Source organism: Octopus sinensis, linkage group LG13 (genome assembly GCF_006345805.1).
Source record: "Octopus sinensis linkage group LG13, ASM634580v1, whole genome shotgun sequence".
In the NCBI taxonomy this organism is placed as follows: domain Eukaryota; kingdom Metazoa; phylum Mollusca; class Cephalopoda; order Octopoda; family Octopodidae; genus Octopus; species Octopus sinensis.
Window position 1 is genome coordinate 68,995,547 of NC_043009.1, and position 23,058 is coordinate 69,018,604.

Here is a 23,058-nt window from a genome sequence, read left to right on the forward strand (position 1 = left end):
AAAATCTAGTCACTGATCTGTGTAGGTGGAAAAATCTTCAAGAAGCCGGGTGGAATGTAAACGGGGTGGGGGGAATAGAACTGGTCATATAAGTCATTGTTGGTGTTTAAGAAAAGGATTTTGTTCCATCCTGGCACACAAACGAGCTTCTTTCAATATCAAAAGGAAAAAAAAAAGTCTTCTAATTTCTTCTTTCTCTCTCTCTCTCTCTCTCTCTATTCTGGTCTAACCAGCTGGTCCTGACATCTTGGTTGTTCAGCTCAGCCAATGGCATTGTATCTACAAAGCAAAATAATAAATTTATATAATAAATACATACAAAAGAAAATTAATCTGAGAAGAATTTGTTTTTTGTTTTTTTTTGTTGTAAAAATGAAAATCTAAAATAAATATAAAATGGCTTTTTAATTTCTTTTATTGTCAAAGATTCAAAAGCTGAAAAAAATTTTTTTTTAAGCACAAGAAAGCTGTTATGCCAGTTTGGTATTAAGAACAATATGTCGCTTTGAATCCTGTGACTGTATGGTAAAGCAGTCACAAAGCAAAAATAGCAGCGAATTCTCTGTTCGTCTCAATAATGAGCATTCATTTGTTTGACTAACTGAATTTCTACATGTGAAATTAATGCATTAGTGGCTGAATACACCACAGACAGGTGTACCCTTAATGCAGTTCGCATGCTGAATTTGTGTGAAAACGGAAAGTGACATTCGAATTACTCTGCCAAATGTAACGCTCGTTTATTTACATTGGTTTTTTAATTAATCATGCATTGTCTTGTAGCTTGAAGATATCACTGTGATTGTTTATTTTTGGAATGACATTGTAGGGTATGTGTGAGAGGCCAGATAGTGGAGAGGTGAAACGTTGGATTGTGTTGGAGGTGTAGGACTATTCTTCTGTATTAGGGCAAGTTTGGGCAAATGTGAGTGTGTGTGGGGTGGGGGTTGTGTGTGTGGGGGTGGTGGAGGCCAAAGGAGTAAAGGAGAGAATGGGTGTTGAGGAATCGGGGGGGGGGGAAAGATAATGGAGAAAGTGTAGTTGAGCTGAGTGTTGGAAAGGGTGGTGGGATGAGGGTAGGTGAGGTGGAGGGAGTATAGTGAAGAAAAGAAAGGCTAAAGGATATTGTAGAGGTGTGTGAGTGGGCAGTGAGGTAAAGTTAAGAGGAGGAGGCGTTGGGTGGCAACAGAAGTAACCCAGGAAAGGCGGCGAGCTGGCAGAAACGTTAGCACGCCAGGCGAAATGCCTAGCGGTATTTCACTTCTTTATGTTCTGAGTTCAAATTCCACCGAGGTCGACTTTGCCTTTCATCCTTTTTGGGGTCGATAAATTAAGTACCAGTCATGTACTGGGGTCGATCTTATTGACTGCCCCCCTCCCCCAAAATTTCGGGCTTTGTGCCTGGAGTAGAAAAAAAAAAAAGAAGTAACCCAGGAGAAAGTGAGATAGGGAGGGAGGGAGAGTGTGTGTGTGTTTGTGCTGTGAGTGATGGGAGTCATGGAATGGAAAGGATGTTGTTGCTTTCATTTAGCATTGCTCTTATTTTGTGTTTGGCTTTTCAAGTCACTTCTTACCAGAAACCGTTATGTATTTTCTGGCACACACGTTAACCATAGCATATCGTGTAAGCATTCAAACACGACCACTATTTTTCCATAGAACTTTTGGTTCTCCAAAGCCATCTTGGTGTAGAAGTCAACCTGCCTTCTGTCTTTGGCTGTAAATTTCGCTCTGAAGAATCAGACTCCTATGCTGGAAAATATAGTACATACCAATTACCACTGGTGTGCGGGCGCATGCACACACATGCACACACACACACACACACACACAAATACACGCTCACACACACACACTGTCATACATACGCATATGCAATGGGCTTCTGCAGTTGCGGTGCTGATGCATTAATTGGTCAACTCAACTCTATGGAAGACATGTGCTCAGGATAGGAAATAAATGGAGATTGAACCTGAAGCCATGGGATTACAAAGTGGACTACTTAAACTTGATTATGTTTTTAAAAAAAATAAATGAATCAAAATTTGTTCCATTATAACTTCCAAGGTTCCATAATTGTCTAAGTTTTACCAAAGTTGCTTTTTCTTTTACCTTCAGGCTTTCTCTCTCACTCTCCTTCCTTCTATCTCTTTCTAGCGTGACTCTCTTTCTCTTTAAGGCATTCCCTTTCTCTTTGTCTCTTCTTCTTACTATCACTTTCTCTCTCTCCCTTCCTCTCTCCTCATCAAATATTTTGTGTATTAAATGAGATGAAAACTAATCAAATTATAAAAGAAAAAAAAAACAGACAAAACAAAAACACCACCAACAAAAACCTGTGAATAATGTTTTTAAAATCCTATTTCCTTGCTCTTCTCCAATCTGATGTGAAACTTTCTTCTGAAGTGTGTGTAATTCCAAAAATTAATTACTTAGCATTAATAGCTTTAAAGTTGGCTAAGCATCAGTCCTATTTGGCAAGAAGAACCTGTTTAGTTTTCTCTAAGATCTATTAGAATAATGCAGATAGTATTTCTGAAGAGAATGTACTTTCAAGAAGAACCTCTTCCAACCCCCACAAACTCATGCACCAACAAATAAACCCATTTCGTGGTCAATCAACTTACTCAAAATAGCCAATTCTCTTTGTATCAATAACGCTTTACTGGCTTAAAAAAAAGAAAGAAAGAAAAAGAAAAAGGAAGTGGAATGATGAACCTGAAGAATGACAGACAAGATCATCATATCTGGAATGCTTTGGCCATAAGCCTAGTTAATCAGGGCTGGTGACCTCCACTCCATACACACACGGGCATGAATGTATGTATGGCACAAAAAGGCCCACAAACAGTAGGGAGTTAAGAAAGGATTAAGAAATTTGTTTTCTGTAATATTATCCAACACCAATGGCTGAATAATTTAGGACAAATTATATTTATTTTAGAATTTTAATTACTGTCCACATTCTTTGGGTGTGAACAGTTACTGCTCTGCATTTGTTTTTTTGTTTTGTTTTTTTGTTGAGGACCCAAATTGTAAGGTCAGTCATATGTGTGAAGGTTTGTTTATTTGCTCCCTATTTGTCATGTGTATGAAGGTGTGGCTTTGTGGTCAGCAATTTGTTTCCCAAACATGTGGTCTTGAGTTCAGTCTCTCTCCATGGCACCATAGCCCTAGGCCGATCAAAGACTTGTGAGTGGATGCAATAGATGGAAACTGAAAGAAGCCTGTCATATATTGATATGTATATATGTAAGTGTACGTGAATGTATGCATGCATGGTCCTTGACATGACCTGAGAGTTGTAGAAGAATGTTGCCATCATGTAAATACTGTCCTTCGATTCCGTTCTTTTGTGAAAAGATGTTTGGTCGTTGGGGATTATTACTTCACTCTGACAAAGAGCTTTGCTAGAAACGAAAACTATTTTTCTTTCTTTTCTCGAGCATCTGCTGATACTTTGCATGTACCACATCCTCACGTTTTTTTTTTCTTGTTGTGTTTAATCTTTTTTTATTTACTATGTATGTTTGTCATTGTTTAGTTTTATTTCAAGACTAGCACTATGACCAAGCAACGCCGGGTCATAGTACCAATTCATGCATATACAGCTGCGTGCGTGCACACATACACGTGAGTACTGTCCAAATCTCCGACCAATCACATACAGCTAGCTGGCATTCAATTAGCGTATCAAGTTTGGGGTATTTTGATTGGGTTTTGGATAGAAAATTCACAAAAAAGTCACTTCTATTGATTTTTAATTGGCTTTGCGGGGTGACTGGGGAAATGTAAAGATGTACACGACCACCCTTGGACGGTTTTGAATGACCATAGAAAGTGCGAGCCCTCTAACTGAAAAATTGTGGATTTGTATAAAGGACATGCGCACGCGCGCGCACACACACACACACAGATAGACATTTTGCCTTTTATACATATAGAGATTTCTTGCCAATAGAGAAAGAGCTGGTTTCTAACCTAGCTCCAAGGCTCCTTCATGGGAATTTCAACAGCATCAACAACGGTATTTTTGTATGTATGTATGTATATGTGCAGATTTGTATGTTTTGTTTTATGTATGTATTTTCATGCACATAGTTGCATATCTGGGCATACTCATGTATGTATATATGTGAGTGAGTGTGTGTATTTGATAGATCATGTCTAAACTAACAAGGTGCTTTTTAAGGTGCTGGTACCACTTAAAAAGCACCTGTGATGGCACTACATAAAAAGTACCCAGTATACTCTGTGGTGTGGTCAGCATTAGGAGGGTCATCCAGCTGTAGAAACCAAGCCAAAACAGACAATGGATCCTGGTGTGGCCACTGGCCTTGCCGTTTCCTGTCAAGCTGTCCAACTCATGCCAGCATGGAAAATGGATGTTAAATGATGATGATGGTGAAGGATTATCCTAGGTGTTCAATCAACAGCAGGTAAAATATACTGAGATGGTAGCTAAATGGTTAGCTGTTACCATGATTGGTATCTGCCGTGGCTGTCGCTTCTGCCTCTGCCATGAATATTGTCACCAACATTATTACTTTCATTGGTGGCTTTGTAATTGTGTCTATCATCATCAGCATCTCTTAGAGTAATAACGAGACGATGGAATGAGACTGGGGGATTTTGGGTGCTGACACATCAGTCATTAACCCTTCGGATTACTCTGTCAAATGCTTATTTACTCTCAGTGTTTTGAATTAACCATGCGTTATCTTGTAGCTACAAGATTTCCATGAAAGAATGGGTTACTTTAAGAATGGCTTTGTAGTGTAGGTATGTTTTGAACATAAAAACAGATTATTTGAGCCTGATATAAGGACACAGGAAACGGTGTTTCCTAGGGTTAAATAACAGTAGCATTCTTCCCTTTCATTGGACTGTCACGTTAAGCTGACAACATACCATCACTTTATCGTGCTGATACTGCATAAATCTCTCTGAGAGATTTAGAAATATATTATTTCTATTTTCAGGTATGGCTAGTTTAAATGTTGAAGGGGTTAATGTTTCTAGTGCTCCTGTTGCTTGTAGCAGTGATCTCTTTCCCTTTATGTCTCCCAGTTGTATTGATTTGTATATTCTTTGAATTGAGTGTTCAAGAGTTACGTGCCCTTCCGACTAGTTTGGCTCACAAACTACAAACTATTGTCTATCAACATTCAAATGTCTTCACCAGCTGTGGTTCTTCCATGTATTTACGGTTATTGACTTGTTTTGGTAATATTAAACTTATTGACAACTTGATTTATAGTTAAAATCTGTTTTATCTGCCATTCACACAAAATATTACCAAAAGCTGATCATGGCATTGCTCTATTCTTATACTAAATCTCACTGTCAGTAAGTTTACCTTATTTTTTAAATTTTCATTTTGTTTCTGATTGCTGCCAGCAAATGTACAGTTTTATAAAGATAATTTTTCACCAATATTCTTGGTATGATTAGTATGGTAGTCAAATTTTTATTGGTTGTATATGATTATAAATTATTATTTAGTCAAGATGGCGAGCTAGCAAAATTGATAACAAGATGGACAAAATGCTTAGTAACATTTCTTATGACTCTTTACATTCTCAGTTCTGTATCAGGACAATTACTTGCCTAGGATAATTACTGCCCCACCACACACACACACCACACCAATAGGACAATTGCCCCTGACAACAACTATCCCCTAGGACAATTACTCCCCTTGTTTAATTACCCCCTCTCCAATATATTAAGAAGTTTTAAATCATCTGTTGTTGTCAGTGGGTAATTGTCTTGTGGGGGTAGTTATTGTCCATGGGGGTGGGGGTAAATATCCTAGACTCCTCAGTGCGACTCCTACCAAAGTCAACTTTACTTTTCATTCTTATGGGGTTGATAAAAATGAAGTACCAGTCAAATAATGGGGGTGATATAGCAAACTTGAATCTCCCCTCAAAATTACTGGCTTTGTGCCAAAATTAGAATTATTTAGCCAAGGAAAAAAAAATGGTGGGGGTCAAATAAGCATCCTTTTCCAGATCGGCAAGCTTGGCACGGTTGATGTTCAGATTAAATTTCTGAAGGTTGATGTCTTTAAGGAAAACTTCAGCAGTAATGTGGTGCCATGCTACAGTATTTCAGTTCTAGCTGGGATAACTTAAGAGAGTGGTTGGATGGTAGTTAACATGGAACAAAATCGGAATTGACCAGTGGAGATGAACCATACACATTGGCTAGACAGGAATATACAACTTTAGAGATTTTCAAATATATTTAAGGATTACATTATCCAACATTTTCCTTTTCTTTCTAAGACAATAGAATTTGATTTGAAAGAGACTTGACTATTATATCTAGCAAGTTTTAACTACTTCATAGAGGCTCTTCTCAAACAATAGAGCCTGACTTCTCATTTTTACATTTCATTTCTGCTCTGCAGAATTTTTAAATTTAGCCTCCACACACATCTTCTTACACAATACTCTCTAAATATTTCATTCAGGATTCAATTTTATTCTTTAAATAGTATTTTAATGGAAATATGCTATATTTTGTGCAAGAAAAAGAAAGAAAAGAAAACCTCCTGTTATTAATTCTTCCCTCTCACACTTCTTCATTCCTTACTTTTCACTTGCCATTTGTTGTATGAAGCTCAATTCATCACAAAAACCACTTAAGCGCTGCAGCTTCGAGGAAACTTCTTTTGTCAAGTGTGAAGAACCTGTTTAGTATGAGGAGAATGTGTGGAGTACATCTGTACTGAGGAAAACTAGTGAATCTTTAATTTTGCATGTTAATTGGTGTGTGGCTTAGATTTCATTACTGTGTTAGTCTGAAGGATTAAACCATTATTTTTCTTTGAGGATTTCATCATCAGCTGTAGTTTCAAATTTGGGCGAAAGACAGGTGTGTGAAGGGACTCCCCCCCACTTGTGCTAAATGGTTGCTCAACTCATTAGAATTAAAGTCCAATATTCATCTCAGAGAGTAGTTTACCATCTCAAACGGCACCATGCTTTCTTTGAAAAAGTAAAGACCTATTTAGTCTGAAATTTAAATGTGATGGTCACGATAGCCACACTTTGATCATAGAACTATTTGAACACAACTGACTGAAACTAAACAACAACCTTTGAAATACCGTTATTATGCTGCAATTGTACAGAATACATTGAAGTGTGGTGTCTGAAATATTCTTCAATCTGTGAAAATAGCATAGTTTATAATTTGTAGACTGCTTTTGATTAAGCACGAAATAGTCCAACTGATGTGGGTCTGGGTATTTGGCAACACTAAATCTCAAAGTCTTTTTCTATTATAATTCCATTGCTGTAATCCACTCATTTTAAACATAAATTTCCTCCAATTTTAGCTCTTTATCATAACTCATTAGTTGAGTTCTATGATTCTCTCTTTCTCTCTCTCTCTCTATCTCTCTCATGTATATATTTTATCAGCAGCAGCATTTAATGTCCTCATTTCATACTGGCATGGGTTGGATGGTTTGTCAAGCACTGGCAAGTCAGACGACCCCTCCAAGCTCTGCTGTCTGTTTTGACAGGGTTTCTATAACTAGATGCCCTTCTTAGTGTTAACAACTTTACGGAGTGTGGACTGGGTGCTTTTTACCTGGCAACAACAGCAGTGGGGTCACAAAACAACTTGCAAGACAAAGACCCCTAACTGAGTTAGGGAAAAGTATTTAGGGAGGTGGCTGTGTGCTAGGTGATGAGGGGTTAGAGCAGAGGTCCCCAAAGTTTTTAGAACATCAACCCCTTCATGGAATCTTTGACCCCTGATCGACCCCAGCCATGTACAAGAGAATAAATAAATAATAATAAGGGGTCAATAAATGCACATCTACTTAATTATTATCACGGGTCGATATCAATCACTTTGGAAACCCCCTGGGTTAGAGTATAAATTGAGGGGCAGACATCCTATGTCTTGCAGTAAAAGAAATGCATGAATACCTCAGTTGGGGAGAGAGAAGATGGTGAAAATGTGATGGCAGGATACGGACAAGTTGTAGGAAGACATATACAAGTAAAGTGGACCCGAGGATTGGGTAGGGTGAATGGGCCCCAGAAGTTTACAAGATTGTGAAAGGAAAGTGGGAGGGGAATGTAGTGAGTGAACAGAAATAGAGAGAGGAACTTGTTAGGGGAATATGTGTGTGTGTGTTATGGGCTTTCTGCAGTTCCTTTCTACGAAATCAACTCCCAAGGCAATGGTTAGCCTGGGGTTCTTTTAGAAGACATTTGCTCACAGTTTTACTACGACTGCACATTTGGAGTTGGATCCATAACCATGTGATTGCAAAGCGATGCCTGCGTCTATTTGTACTCTATGTAAACTACAGGATGTTGGATATATTTAGAACGGTGTAAACATGCTGGAGAACATATTCCACCAATACTCAACTATGGAATTTTTGGATTACCAATTGATCTTTCTGTTTACAAGTGCTAAGTTTGAAATAGGAATCTCTTGTATAGCGCTGTTGTTGGCTCTGCTCTAGATTACTTTACCGTTCTACCATGTACAGGAATCAATTGTTCTTCAGCAAGAAATTTTATTTATATATCTTTATTACAACTTTTCCACAAAGCTGGTCAATAAATACAGTATATATGTGTACAAAGGATGGGTGTATACATGTGTGTGTGTGTATGCAAGTGTGTATATTTTTGAATGTGTGTTGATAGATATATATAACTGTAGATGTGTGGTTCTATGTATTTGTATACATATAAATTTGTGCTTGCTTGTATGTGTATATATGTATGTTTGTATGTATATTTATGTATGTATATTTGTTATATAGATGTATATATACATATATACGGATGTATGATTATATATATAAATAAATATCTGGATGTGTATGTCAGCATAGGAATGTGTTTGTGTGTGTGTGTGTGTATATATATATATATATATATATATATATATATACATATATATATAAGGCAGTGATGTATAGTTTGTTTGTTGAGATATTGATTCTGAACTAAACACTGACAAGCCCTCCCAGACCCCCACAAAACCCACACCTCAACCCCCTTGCCCCTCATACAACTCATTCTGCTTCTTGGAAATTGTATAACATCTTCCATTTTTTCATCACTTTTCTCAAAGTGTTTCAATATATTCCATCTTTCAGGAAAATTCCATTCTTTTCATGTTTTTAAATTTCTCTGGGAATTCTTTTATTTAAAAAAAGAACCTAAGAAAAATATGTATATGGAATATATTGTTTATTGAAGCCTCCAAGAATGGTTATATTGTCGCCCTTGGCACAAGTTTTATTTCCTAGGGTTTTTTGTTTGTTTGTTTACTCTTCTGGTTTTTTTTCTTTTTCGTTATGAAGAGTGAAAAGAGTGTTGTCTTGGATAAGTGAGTTTCATTGTTCCATATTGCTCCATATCATTCCATTATTGTTCTTAGTTATCTGGGAATATTTATAGAGGTGGAGAGAGGAGAGGAGAGGGGTTGAGTTACTAATGTGAATGACTTTTGTTATGACACATACATACAAAAGACATCATAAACAAGAACGGAGAACTGTACATCGTTGAGAACTTGTTTAGTGAAATATTGTATGCAATGCATTCACATTAAATCTTTTAATGTGGATCTATTGCATATAATACTGTAATAAACAAATTTTGAAGGATTTACGATTCTCCGTCCTTGTTTATAATATCTTCAATATGCAGTTGCATTCTGTCATTCAATGTGGTGAGTCAGAACCTGGATTATATCAGAGTATTTGTAAGGTACCTGCTCAGAATCAAAATCTCTAGATATACATAAATCATCATTTAACCCTTTTGTTACCATATTTCTGTTGAGACGTTCTGTGTTTCTTTCAATTATGTTAAATATGACAAAGAATTTAGTAAAATAACTTAGTTATCATTCAGGTAGTGTTAGGAAAATAAATTGTGACTAAGGTTTGGTGGAAGATTTTTATTCAAAACTTATGAAAACAAGACATTTGTATTACAGAGCCAGAGCTGGTTTCAGCCGGGTTGGTAACGAAAGGGTTAATGTCTTCTTTACACGTTAGCATGGGTTGTCTGCTTTGGTTAGATGCCCTTCCTAATGCCATGCCCTTCACATGTATAAATATGTGCATTCATGTGTATACATACATATATATATATATATATAATATATATATATATATATATATATACATATATATATAAGGCAGTGATGTATAGTTTGTTTGTTGAGATATTGATTCTGAACTAAACACTGACAAGCCCTCCCAGACCCCCACAAAACCCACACCTCAACCCCCTTGCCCCTCATACAACTCATTCTGCTTCTTGGAAATTGTATAACATCTTCCATTTTTTCATCACTTTTCTCAAAGTGTTTCAATATATTCCATCTTTCAGGAAAATTCCATTCTTTTCATGTTTTTAAATTTCTCTGGGAATTCTTTTATTTAAAAAAAGAACCTAAGAAAAATATGTATATGGAATATATTGTTTATTGAAGCCTCCAAGAATGGTTATATTGTCGCCCTTGGCACAAGTTTTATTTCCTAGGGTTTTTTGTTTGTTTGTTTACTCTTCTGGTTTTTTTTCTTTTTCGTTATGAAGAGTGAAAAGAGTGTTGTCTTGGATAAGTGAGTTTCATTGTTCCATATTGCTCCATATCATTCCATTATTGTTCTTAGTTATCTGGGAATATTTATAGAGGTGGAGAGAGGAGAGGAGAGGGGTTGAGTTACTAATGTGAATGACTTTTGTTATGACACATACATACAAAAGACATCATAAACAAGAACGGAGAACTGTACATCGTTGAGAACTTGTTTAGTGAAATATTGTATGCAATGCATTCACATTAAATCTTTTAATGTGGATCTATTGCATATAATACTGTAATAAACAAATTTTGAAGGATTTACGATTCTCCGTCCTTGTTTATAATATCTTCAATATGCAGTTGCATTCTGTCATTCAATGTGGTGAGTCAGAACCTGGATTATATCAGAGTATTTGTAAGGTACCTGCTCAGAATCAAAATCTCTAGATATACATAAATCATCATTTAACCCTTTTGTTACCATATTTCTGTTGAGACGTTCTGTGTTTCTTTCAATTATGTTAAATATGACAAAGAATTTAGTAAAATAACTTAGTTATCATTCAGGTAGTGTTAGGAAAATAAATTGTGACTAAGGTTTGGTGGAAGATTTTTATTCAAAACTTATGAAAACAAGACATTTGTATTACAGAGCCAGAGCTGGTTTCAGCCGGGTTGGTAACGAAAGGGTTAATGTCTTCTTTACACGTTAGCATGGGTTGTCTGCTTTGGTTAGATGCCCTTCCTAATGCCATGCCCTTCACATGTATAAATATGTGCATTCATGTGTATACATACATATATATATATATATATATATATATATATAATATATATATATATTATATATATATATATATATATATATATGTATCATCATCATTTAATGCCTACTTTTCCATGTTTCCAAGGGCTGAATGTAATTCATTGAGGAAGATTTTCTGTGTCCGGTGCTCTTCTGATCTCTTATCTGCTTCTAAGCCAGGTAATATTTTCAGTCCCAAGACTGAACCCAAGCATGTCACCTTGGACAAGTGTCATCAGCTATAGTCCCTGGCTGCCCAGAGCCTTGTGAGTAGATTTCATCTGTCTGCGGCCACACACTACGCAGAGATTTATGTATACCCACCAGCAAATACGAGTATATTTTACATTGTTGCTCACCCATATAATGGAATACAGATAAAGACTAATAGCAGGGTTTGAATTGGATTTGATACTTACATATCTACAGTATCTTACCAACATGTGATACTTTCATTGTTGTTTGTCTCACTGTACCTAACCATTTCTGGCATCCTACATATTCATCTGCCTAGCTTCTATTGAATATTTATAATTAATACACACACACACACACACACACACTTGCTTTGGCACTACATATGCTTCAGTTGGAATGATACAGTGAAGATTAGGATGACGTTGCATGCGAGGATGACCTGCAAATTTGTGAAATATTCCATATTTTACATTTTAACCCATTTGTGCCAAAATTTTTCTAGTGAATGAAATTGCCTGAAAATTCATAGATTCTATTATTTTGATCTAAATAACAGCTGGAAAGAAATTTCATTGAAACCCATTTGATACAGACTGCATACGCGTTAAGGGCATGTTTCATTCTTTGATACAGATCACACACAAATCACAATTTATATCAAGTATTTGTTTTATACCCTTATAAGTTAAGGGTCAGGTTGAGCAGAGTCATGGCTGTGTGCTTTGGGGCAAGTGTCTTTTACGATAGCCCCAGGTCAACCAATGGCTTCTGAATGAATTTGGTGAGTGGAAACTGTGGCAGGCTGTTGTGTGTGTGTGTGGGGGGGGGGTGCTTTCAGTTCTCTGCAATCACGTCCTTCACTCTGTTCCATTCTCGAATGATTTCCTTCCAAATATACTCCCACCAATGATATTCCTAGCAAACATCTTTCCATGGCCCTTTCTGTCGTAGCCAATCAATGTTCTTCCCTCTTCGTAGCAGCCCATGTCTCACTTTTGCACAAGAGCACATCTAGTATGATGATGCTGTTGAAGAGTCTGGTGTGCAGGGTGTTGTCTAGCTTTATTTTGAGTGCATCTTTTATTGAGTTAAATGCCTTCCATCTTACCCTTATTCTCTTTGAGACTTCAACATCCCTATACCAACACATACCCACTGAGTGCCCTAAAGAGATGGACTCCTTTACCCCTTCCATTTCATTGATACCCACCTCTGTTTGGCCTTGTGCTGCCTTCCAGCCACATATCATTTGTGTATATCTGTCTGTCTATCTATCTTTCTATCTGTCTATCTATATGATATCTATCTATCTATCTATCTGTCTATCTATATGATATCTATCTATCTATCTATCTGTCTATCTATCTATCTATATGATATCTATCTATATATCTATCTGATATCTATCTATCTACCTATCTATCTATATGATATCTGTCTGTCTGTCTGTCTATCTATCTATATGATATCTATCTATCTATCTATCTATCTATCTATCTATCTATCTGATATCTATCTATATCCCTACCTATCTACACACACACACACACACAAATATGAACTATCCTATCCATACCAGCATAGAAAATGGGTATTAAATGATGATGATATATACGTACAGACACACACACATACACACCACAAACATGCGTAACAGTGGTGGAGGAAAAGTAGAAAAGAGCTTTCCGAGCTTTCTTAGTCCCCCTCTCAGCGTCGGTCGGTCGGTCGGTTGGCTGGCTGGCCGGTTGGTTTAGTTGGCTGCCTGGTTGATCCATCAGATCAAAAAGAAATGGTCAATAACAGATCAATCGGGCAATCAATATAGAAATAAAGCAAAATAAACGAATAAAGAAATAAGGCCGTGTGTTAACATAATTGCTTTTAATTAGGCTTGAATTTCATATGCTAGAAGTGTTGAGTTGAGTAACTTGCCCAGGGAGTTGGGAGGCCAGCATAACATCTGCAGAGGAAAATGGAAATGTTGCCAAAATGTTATTTTGGTACAATATCTGCTTGTAATTCATAATACAAGCTAATGAAACCCCACCAAAAGCCAGGAATTTGGTGGCACTTCCTCTTCTAACTTGTTTAACTGCCAGCTCAGATGAAGCAGACCTATCATCAAAGGCATTCTATCAAAGAAGATATTTAAATAAAAAAATTTTTTAGTTTTTGCACATATAGTGTTCCTTGGTTTGCATTAAAAATTTGATTTGAGGGTGATTTAGCTTCTATTTTTAGCAGGTTGAGAGACTGCGTAAAAGCTCTTGTTAGCTCATTCTCTGGTTAGTCACTACGATGAGTGAAGACTCAGCATGGCCCAGAATGCGACAAGGCTAGCCCCTTTGAAATACGGGTACAACTCGTTTTTAGCAGCTGAGTGGACTGGAGTGACATGAAATAAAGTGTCTTGTTCAAGGACACAACCCACTGCTGGGAATTGAACTCCTGATATTACAATCACGAACTGAACACCCTAACTATTAAGCCACACTGTTTATTAAATGGCTGAATGAATTCATTTAGGGATTTATTCTGCCCCCTTTGGAAATACAAACACCACTAGTTAATCATGATGGTATTCACAAATACAAAAATAAAGGCGGCGAGGAGCTGGCAGAATCGTTAGCACACGGGCGAAATGCTTAGCGGTATTTCGTCTGCCGCTACGTTCTGAGTTCAAATTCCGCCAAGGTCGACTTTGCCTTTCATCCTTTCGGGGTCAATGAAATAAGTACCAGTTACGCACTGGGGTCGATATAATAGACTTAATCCATTTGTCCTTGTTTGTCCTCTCTGTGTTTAGCCCCTTGTGGGTAGTAAAGAAATAGGTATTCACAAATACAAACTTATACCATGGGCTTCCACAGCATTGATTGTCTTAAGGCTGTGGTGGAGGAAACTTGCCCAAGGTGCTGTGCAGTGGATCAACATGAAATAAAGTTTCTTGCTCAAGAGCACAATGCTTTGTGAGATATAGAACTCAGGAGCTGAATACACTAACCATTTAACCATTTGCCTTTGTACTTGGTATAAAGTTCATTTAAATGGCAGGGACGGAGTATGTTCGTTATATTGTTTGTTCCTTCTCGAACCATGCCTGGCTCATAAAGGCCGGTTTCCTTGGCGTATAGGTTCCCCACCTGGACGGGACGCCGGTCCATCGCAGGTGAGCTGCAAGATGCAGGAGGAAAGAGTGAGAGAAAGTTGTGGCGAAAGAGTCAGCAGAAGCTCACCATTACCTTCTGCCAGAGCCACGTGGAGCTTAGGTGTTTCGCTCATAAACACACACATTGCCCGGTCTGAGATTCGAACCCGCGATCCCTCGACCATGAGTCCGCTGCTCTAACCACTAGGCCATGTGCCTCCACATGTTCATTATATATTACGTCAATATTTACCCAATGTTGACTTAGGTTTAAAGAAAACAATATCAACAACAACATCCACAGCCATTTAATACAATACCTGACCATTTCCATCCACTTTACTTTCTTTAAAGTTAAAATAAATCAATGAAATGCACAAACCTTTCAGTTTTGTCCATTAATCACTGCTCACAATTGGAGCATTGATGTTGTTGTTGTTTGTGCTGTTGTTGTTATTAATGTTATTGTTGTTGGTGGTGGTGGTGTTGGTGTTGATGTTGTAGTTTTTGTTGTCTAGCTACCAAGTTAACCTTAACTGAGCAAGCCTATGATCAGAAACATTCCAGTTGTGACCATCCAAGATTTTTTCATACATCTTGGTCTCTATTGCTCAGTGAATCCTTCATTTAAAATGATTCTGGTGGAGTGGGATTTAAGGACGATTTGGCTGCTCTTTCTAACAATTGTATGCTTGGAGGCTCCCTCGTTAGTCATTGAAATCCCTTCTGTGGGCAGTATTCAACTATTTCTTTACTTTGTCACAGAACCCATACAAGGCACATTGGACAACATACTCCTAGGTACATAAAAAGATGGGTTGGCCACAGGTGGAATATCCCCAATCTCATGGTTCTGGGTTCAGTCTTACTGCATGGCATCTTGGGCAAGTGTCTTCTACTATAGCCTTGGGCTGACCAAAGCCTTGCAAGTGGACTCAGTAGATGGAAACTGAAAGAAGCCCATCATGTGTGTGTGTATGTGTCCCTCACCACTATTTGACGACCAGTGTTGGTGTGTTTATGTCCCTGTAACTTAGCAGTTTGGCAAAAGAGACCAGTGGAATATGTAACAGGCTTAAAAAATAATTAGTACTCGGGTCAATCTGTCCTACTAAAATTCTTCAAAGCATTGCTCCAGCATGGGCTTAGTCTAATGATGGAAACAAGTAAAAGAGAAAAGATGAAAGAATCGAGACTGACTGCGGGGTTAAACAGAATCAATAATGATAAAAACATTTGTGTTATTGGAAATGGGGGGAGGGGTGGGGGAGAAGAGTTTCCAAAGAATTATTTTCCAATAAATTGTGTCTGGGAACAAAACATTTAACACTGAAGTCGCATGGTCCAACTAGCAATTCGGTAACAATGGTTCGGAACGACTCACTCACCACAGTAAGCATCATCGATAGCATCCCACCTTCCTCTTTCTTCTGACAATGGATGAGGACTTTGTGTGGAGTTCGACTCCTGAGAACATAGAACTTAATGAAGGACAGCTTCCATCTCATGCGAAGAACAGCTTCCACAAAACTGACTCGGTAAGAGTTTTAATTTAAGGAAAATTCCTTCTTCCATGCTGTGTGCTGGTGCCACATGAAAAGCACTCATGCTGGTGCTACATGAAAAAAATCGACCCATACCAATTTTTAAGCTTGGTATGTATTGTATCAGTCATTTTTGCTGAATCACTAAGTTACGGAGATGTAAACCAGCCAACAGCAGTTGAGAAGCAGTGAGGTGACAGACATTGATATATACATACACATATATATATATATATATATATATATATATATATATATTATATATATATATATATATAATATATATATATATATATATACACATATATATATATATTCATGTAGTTGAATATATGTCCAATTTTAGGGAAGTGGGCTATTTGATTATATCGACCTCAGTATGCAGCTGGTACTTATTTTTTCAACCCCAAAAAGGATGAAAGGCGAAAGTTGACCTTGGCAGAATTTGAACTCAGAACCATGGAGCATTTTGCCTGGCATGCTAATGAGTCTGCCAGCTCAATGTCTTAAACCTGCAACTTATATTAAAATTATAAATGGTGGCATGCTGGCAGAACTATCAGCGTGCTGGATGAAATGCTTGACGGCATTTCGTCCATCTTTACGATCTCAGTTCAAATTCCACCGAGGCCTTTGCCTTTCATTCTTGTGGGGTTGATGTAATTGATTTACCCCCTGCCCTGAAATAACTGGCCTTGTGCCAAAATTTGAAACCAATATAACAATTACGAATATAGAATCGAGCAAAAACCACTCAAAACTACATTTGCATATAATTAACCTATTTACCATTGTGTGTAGAGGAACCCTGGTGACCTTTCAGAGAACCCTACGGTTCTCAGGGAAACCTCGTTTGAGAGACACTGACCTAGCAGCTTCCAATGAGGAAGCTTTGATCTCTCACAATTGAATGAACCAGTGACAGGCAAAGGCAAAAAAATGTGTGCCAAGACATATTGTTTAACATTCAGTGATATCAGTGCAGCAACACACATAAACGTTCTTCCATATTAGCCGCCATCACTGCACGTTCGCATCTGTATTTGTTACAAATAACATTATTTGCTTACTTCCTCCAGCAATACTAAATCATATTAAGTTATTGTATCACAAAATATTTTGCTTAAATTATTCTTATATATTTTTATTGATTCATCACCAGGAATAAAATCTGTTGATTAAAAAAAACAACAAAAACAATCCTAAATCTTGAGATATTTTACAGGTTTCTGTGTATCTTTTACACTAACCTTTTATCAGATATTGCATATTAGTCTCTTTCTCTCTCTCTCTCTCTCTCTCTCTCTCCTCTTTCTTTCTATCTCTCTGTTTCCGTTCTTTTCTCTTTTACTTTCTGACCCTCTCTCTCTCCTCATTCACAGTTCTGTTCATTTCTCTCTCTCTCTCTCTCTCTCCTTCTTTTCTCTTTCATACACATTTATATGGCTTCCATTGAGTATTATGTAAAGTTCTTGAAGTAAGCTAATAAACCAGAACATATTGAAAATCTAATCTTACATTTACTCTAATTTTGTTTTGAAGGGGGAAAAAACCTATTTTTTTCATATTCTTCTTCACTCAAACAAATCCATTTATTTTTATACTTTCATATATTTATATACAGTTTTTTAAAAAAGCCCATTTTTCTTCTTGATGTTGTTATTATTGAAGCAGACATCATGGTGCATTACAATATTCTGTTGATTTGTTCATAATTTAATTTTAATTCTTACAAAATACAACTTCACTCACAACCTGGACTCTTTAGTTCTCTTGAGGAAATCCATTTTTTAAAATCATGTCCTGCCAGAGGCGTCGGATTGGCTCTTTATAAAAAGAAAGAATGGAGTGAGCATAATTGAAAACAAATCGTTATTGTTGATTAACCCTAGGGCAACCCTGTTTGATTAGACCAATGATCAAAGACATTCCAGCTTTAACCATTCAAACATTTTGTTTGTACAGGAATACACTGTCTAATGTGTCCTTCATTTTTTAATATGGTTGGATGAGATTTAAGGGATTTATCTGCTATTTCTAACAAGTCAGCTGACCATAGAGGGGCTGTGTTGTTGTTATCTTCATTTGCACAAAGAACATCAAGCAATGAGAGTTCTCCCACTGGTACCCATCTGGGCCAAACTGCACCCTTCTTACCAGGTGACACCCGTCTTGGTCAGGGTTTCTCGTACAGCCCTTTGTCAGGTCTTCACTGGTTCACCTCCTCTTCTCCTTCCTCCTTTAACTTGCCAGTCTCTCCAATGGTAAGCTTCTACATTAAAATTCCAAGTCATCATCATTAACGTTTAACGTCCGCTTTCCATGCTAGCATGGGTTGGATGTTTTGACTGAGGACTGGCGAACCAGATGGCTGCACCAGACTCCAATCTGATCTGGCAGAGTTTCTACAGCTGGATGCCCTTCCTAATGCCAACCACTCCGAGAGTGTAGTGGGTGCTTTTACGTGCCACCAGCATGAGGGCCAGTCAGGCAATACTGGTAATGGCTACGTTCAAATGGTGTTTTTTACGTGCCACCTGCACAGGAGCCAGTCCAGCGGCACTGGCAACGACCTTGCTTGAATGTTTTTTCATGTGCCAGTAAGGCAACGCTGGTAACGATAACGCTCGAATGGTGCTTTTTACGTGCTACTGACACAGAAGCCAGTTTGCTGCTCTGGCAACGATCACACTCGGATGGTGCTCTTAGTGCTCCACTAGCACGGATACCAGTCATTGAATTTGACTTCAATTTCGAATTCACTTGCCTCAACAGGTCTTCGCAAGCAGAGTTTAGTGTCCAATGAAGGAAATGTATGCATAAGTGGGTTGGTTACACCCCTGGCATAGGCCACGAGGTTATGGTCTCACTTGGCTTGCCGGTGGAAATGGTGAAGTCAAAGTTTTGTTGTTTTGTCATCATCATCATTTAGCATCCATTTTGGTTGCTGGCAGAAGCTGGACAGTTTGAAGGAACTGGTAAGCCCGAGATCCACATCAGGTTCCTGTTGACTACTCTGGCAAGGTTTCTATCGTTAGACGCCCTTCCTAATGCCAACCACTATACAGAGTGTCGTAGGTGCTTTTTTCGTGGCACCAGCATGGATGCTTTTTACATGGCACCAACATGGGTGCTTTGTACATAGCCCCATGATGTATATATTTTGCAGTCTCTCATTACTGAACTGAACTGATAAATGTGTTGAATTTTGCTCTTAAGTTCTATGCTGTTAAAATAAAAAGAAAACAAATGATAAAACAAATGGAAATGTTCCACCAGAATCTACAAAGGATTGAACCCTTCACCTCTACTCTTTCCCCTAGATATCCAGAATTGATTCAACCAGCTGCAAGTCCTTTTAGATCTTAAGTTCATTCAATCAGTCGTTGATTTTACTAATTATATTCTTAGGCACCAACAATTACTTAAACCAATTCCTCTCCATCTTCTGGATCCTAAGACTTCGTTCAACCAACTCTACTCTTTCCCTCTACAATTATTAGCTTTGGTTTTTGGATAAAATGGATCTTTAAGTTGCTCAGAGGTACAAGAGAAGGAAGCTGGGAGTAATTGTATATGCATTATTCTTAGAATTGCCATTGTTTAACCCCGAGACCATTTCTGATTTAAGACAGTCCATTTGTGAACATTTCATTTATTCAGACATAATGAATTTGGAAGAACCACATTGTTTGATGTTTCTTTTCCCTTTTGAATGGATATGATTTGGTAGTGGTTTGGCTGCTGTTTCTAGCCGGTCAAGTAAATACATTTAGGTTCCCTCTAGAGTTTTAAGCCATTGTGTTAATCTGTCTTAGAATGTTTAAATGCAGGTTTCCTTCTCATCATCATCATTTAACATCTGTTTACTATGTTGGCATGAGTTGGATGGTTTGACAGGAGCCTGGCTTGGTTTCTATGGCTACATGCCCTTTGTAACACCAACCACGTTACAAAGTGTACTGAATGCTTTTTACGTGGCGCCAGCATAAAATAGTGAATCACTAGCTTCTCGTGAGTCTGGTTCAAAATATCCATCTGTAACCATTCCACTTCATCTACATTGCTTTATACTCTCAAGGTGTGAATAATATCCAATAATAATTCTTTCAATTGACACTTAAATATGTTCTGAACGAATGAAAGTTTTTCTACATTGTCACGCGTATTGTTCATGTTAGGATGGGAAAATTTGCTTAACCCTTTAGTATTTGAACCAACCAATTCAGTTGTAATTACTCTGCCTGTTTTATGTGTATATTGGCCACATTCAGCTTCTCACACCTAGCCTACAATGTCATTCGAAATCTCATCAAAATCTCAAAGGTATGAAATAATGCATGATTAATTCAAACGAGCATTACAGTTGACAGTAATCTGAATGCCAATGGGTTATGTGTTGCAGTATCTGCTTAAAAATCCTGAGGGAACCTCTACATGGTTGCTCACCCGGCTAGAAAAAGTAGCAAAATATCCCTCAAATCATATGCAACCAGCTTTCAAAAAGGGGACTCATTGAATATTGTGGTTCTGGACTCACTATATCTGAATATGAGATGGAATGGTCACAGCTAAAAATAGTAATCAATTAGATATATATATATTTATGAAAACAAGATGTAGTGGTCACAAGTGGAAAGTCTTTGATTCTAGATCTGCTCAATTATATCAATAACATGTGTTCTTTTTTGTTTGTTTATTTTTTTTTTAAGTCCAAACTAAGCTGAGAAGATTTAAAAGGAAATTGTTCCAAATTTTAAGAACCATAATTTACCAGGACCTATCTACTTTGGCAGCTTTGCTGACTGGCACCTGGTAACAATAAAAGCATTCTCTTGGATTGAAAGTGAAGTAGTTTGAAGAATTGATGCAAAACTGTTGATTCTCTGTAAAACTTGTGTGATGCCATCTGCGATAGAGTGCTGCTTATGCGATGATAATTGGTTGCTGCTTCTGCTGCTGTTACCCCCCTAAATCACAACCAAAAGTAGACCAATTAGTCTTATTAACAAAGATTCGTTTAATGTATTAACCACTGGCCGCTCACAGTAACTGGATGTTTCTTCTCGTTACCTCTTGTGCAATAATTGCCTCCTCTTCTTGTCTAAACCATCTTAGACAAATTGATGTACCTACCTCACTCCTCATCATCCCACCTGCATCTCATCTCATCTCTCTACCCTTAGTCATTCCCCCCTCCCACCCCACCACTCAACCTTCACCCATATGTTTGCTACCCGTGTCAACTTCCGGAAGTTTTAGCATGAACCACATCAACTTCACCTGTTTTGGACAATCTATGAAGAATATGGGTTGGGGGCCAGCCTTACTCCACTGTTGAAGAAAAAGGTTTGTTGACTGACTACTTGAAGGTTTCCGTGTGTCTGTAGATTATCTCTGATGAAGTTCTTAACTTGAAGGTAATCAAGAAATTCAAGAACAGACTGCATAAGTATCAGGAACATCTTAACTTAGAAACTCATCTTTTAATATGCAGAAAAGGCACATGAAGAAAATGCTAATGTTTGCCATACAACATATATAGTGTCAACATTCAAGCATTGCCACTATTTTGCCAAATCCTGCTGAATTTCACTTAGAATTTTTGGTTCTCCAAAGTTTATAAGTTGACTTTTCTTTTTTCCTGCAAGTTTTGGTCTGCAAAATTCAACCTGTTTGCTGAAGAATATGGTATTCATTTACTGACTGTAAAAACTGAAGTGTTTCTTTTTTAACTGTTAATAGATTTTCTCTTTTCGGTGCCATTGTAGAATGGTATCTGTTATTTTAAAGAAAAATATTCTCTAACTCTGTTTGCAATGGTAATTGTTTGCTATGTGAATGAAAGTTTTCTTCTAAAAGTAATTTAGAATAACAACCGTTAGATACTTGAATGAAAAAAAATGTTCTCTAATCCTAAATAATTAATTGAATGACTACTAATCAGTGTCTTTTTGCACTAAATTAAGAACAAATGAGCACAGGTGGAGTACATCTGATTAGAAGTTGTTCACCTGATCTCTGCCATAATTCCCAGATTTGTGGGTATAAAGGATATTAACCGAGAGGTGAACCAGGGTTGTTGGGATGGTAGAATAATAAGCTTAGTCTCAATTTTGAGACATTCTAGAATTGTGTTTAGCTTTCTCAGAGATTACCAATATTCTATGTTGCAATGTTGGATTTGTGTTTATTCTTTAAAGAAATCCTACCATCAATCCAAACAGAATGTCTCAAGTGTTTTAGCGTTCTTTTTACATGTTTATTTACTTACCTGTTGTCATGTTCTTTTTTTTTTTTTTTTGGTGTGTTTGCGTGTGTGTGAGAGAGAGAGAGAGAGAGAGAGTGTGTGTGTGTGTTTGTGTGGTGGTGCAACTTTTTGAAATACTGAGATGATGATTAAATTACGAAAGTCAAATTTAGAACTGATGAGTTAACAAAAAGAATCATTGATCAATAGTGAAAAATTTCGGTAATATTTTTTTTTTCTTCTAATGTTGATTTTTAAAGTTAAAAGCAAAAATGAATAGAAAAACTTTAACAATACTAAATGTAGTCAAAAAATACAGCATGACGATCTCTAACAATTTAAATAAAATTTACTCTTCTCTGCATCTCACCATAAAATCATTAATGATATCAGTTAAATATCAACGTTCACTGGAATTTCAGTTTTGATACATTTACCATTCTTAATTTGTTAAGTTTTCTGCATCTTACATGATCTCAGGTAAATTCGTATAAATTTTGGAAATATTCTTTCAGTGAAAACTTGT

At 37.2% G+C, this 23,058-nt stretch overlaps 1 protein-coding gene and 1 non-coding gene across 2 annotated transcripts in view; both read left to right on the forward strand.

The window, feature by feature from the left end:
* The window catches only part of LOC115218631 (post-GPI attachment to proteins factor 2-like), a 152,071-nt gene that overhangs the window by 33,454 nt on the left and 95,559 nt on the right, over window positions 1-23,058 (forward strand). The window lies entirely within an intron of this gene.
* On the forward strand, window positions 11,956-12,059 carry LOC115218724. Its single transcript, XR_003882268.1, has one exon. It is a non-coding gene; the product is annotated as a U6 spliceosomal RNA (small nuclear RNA).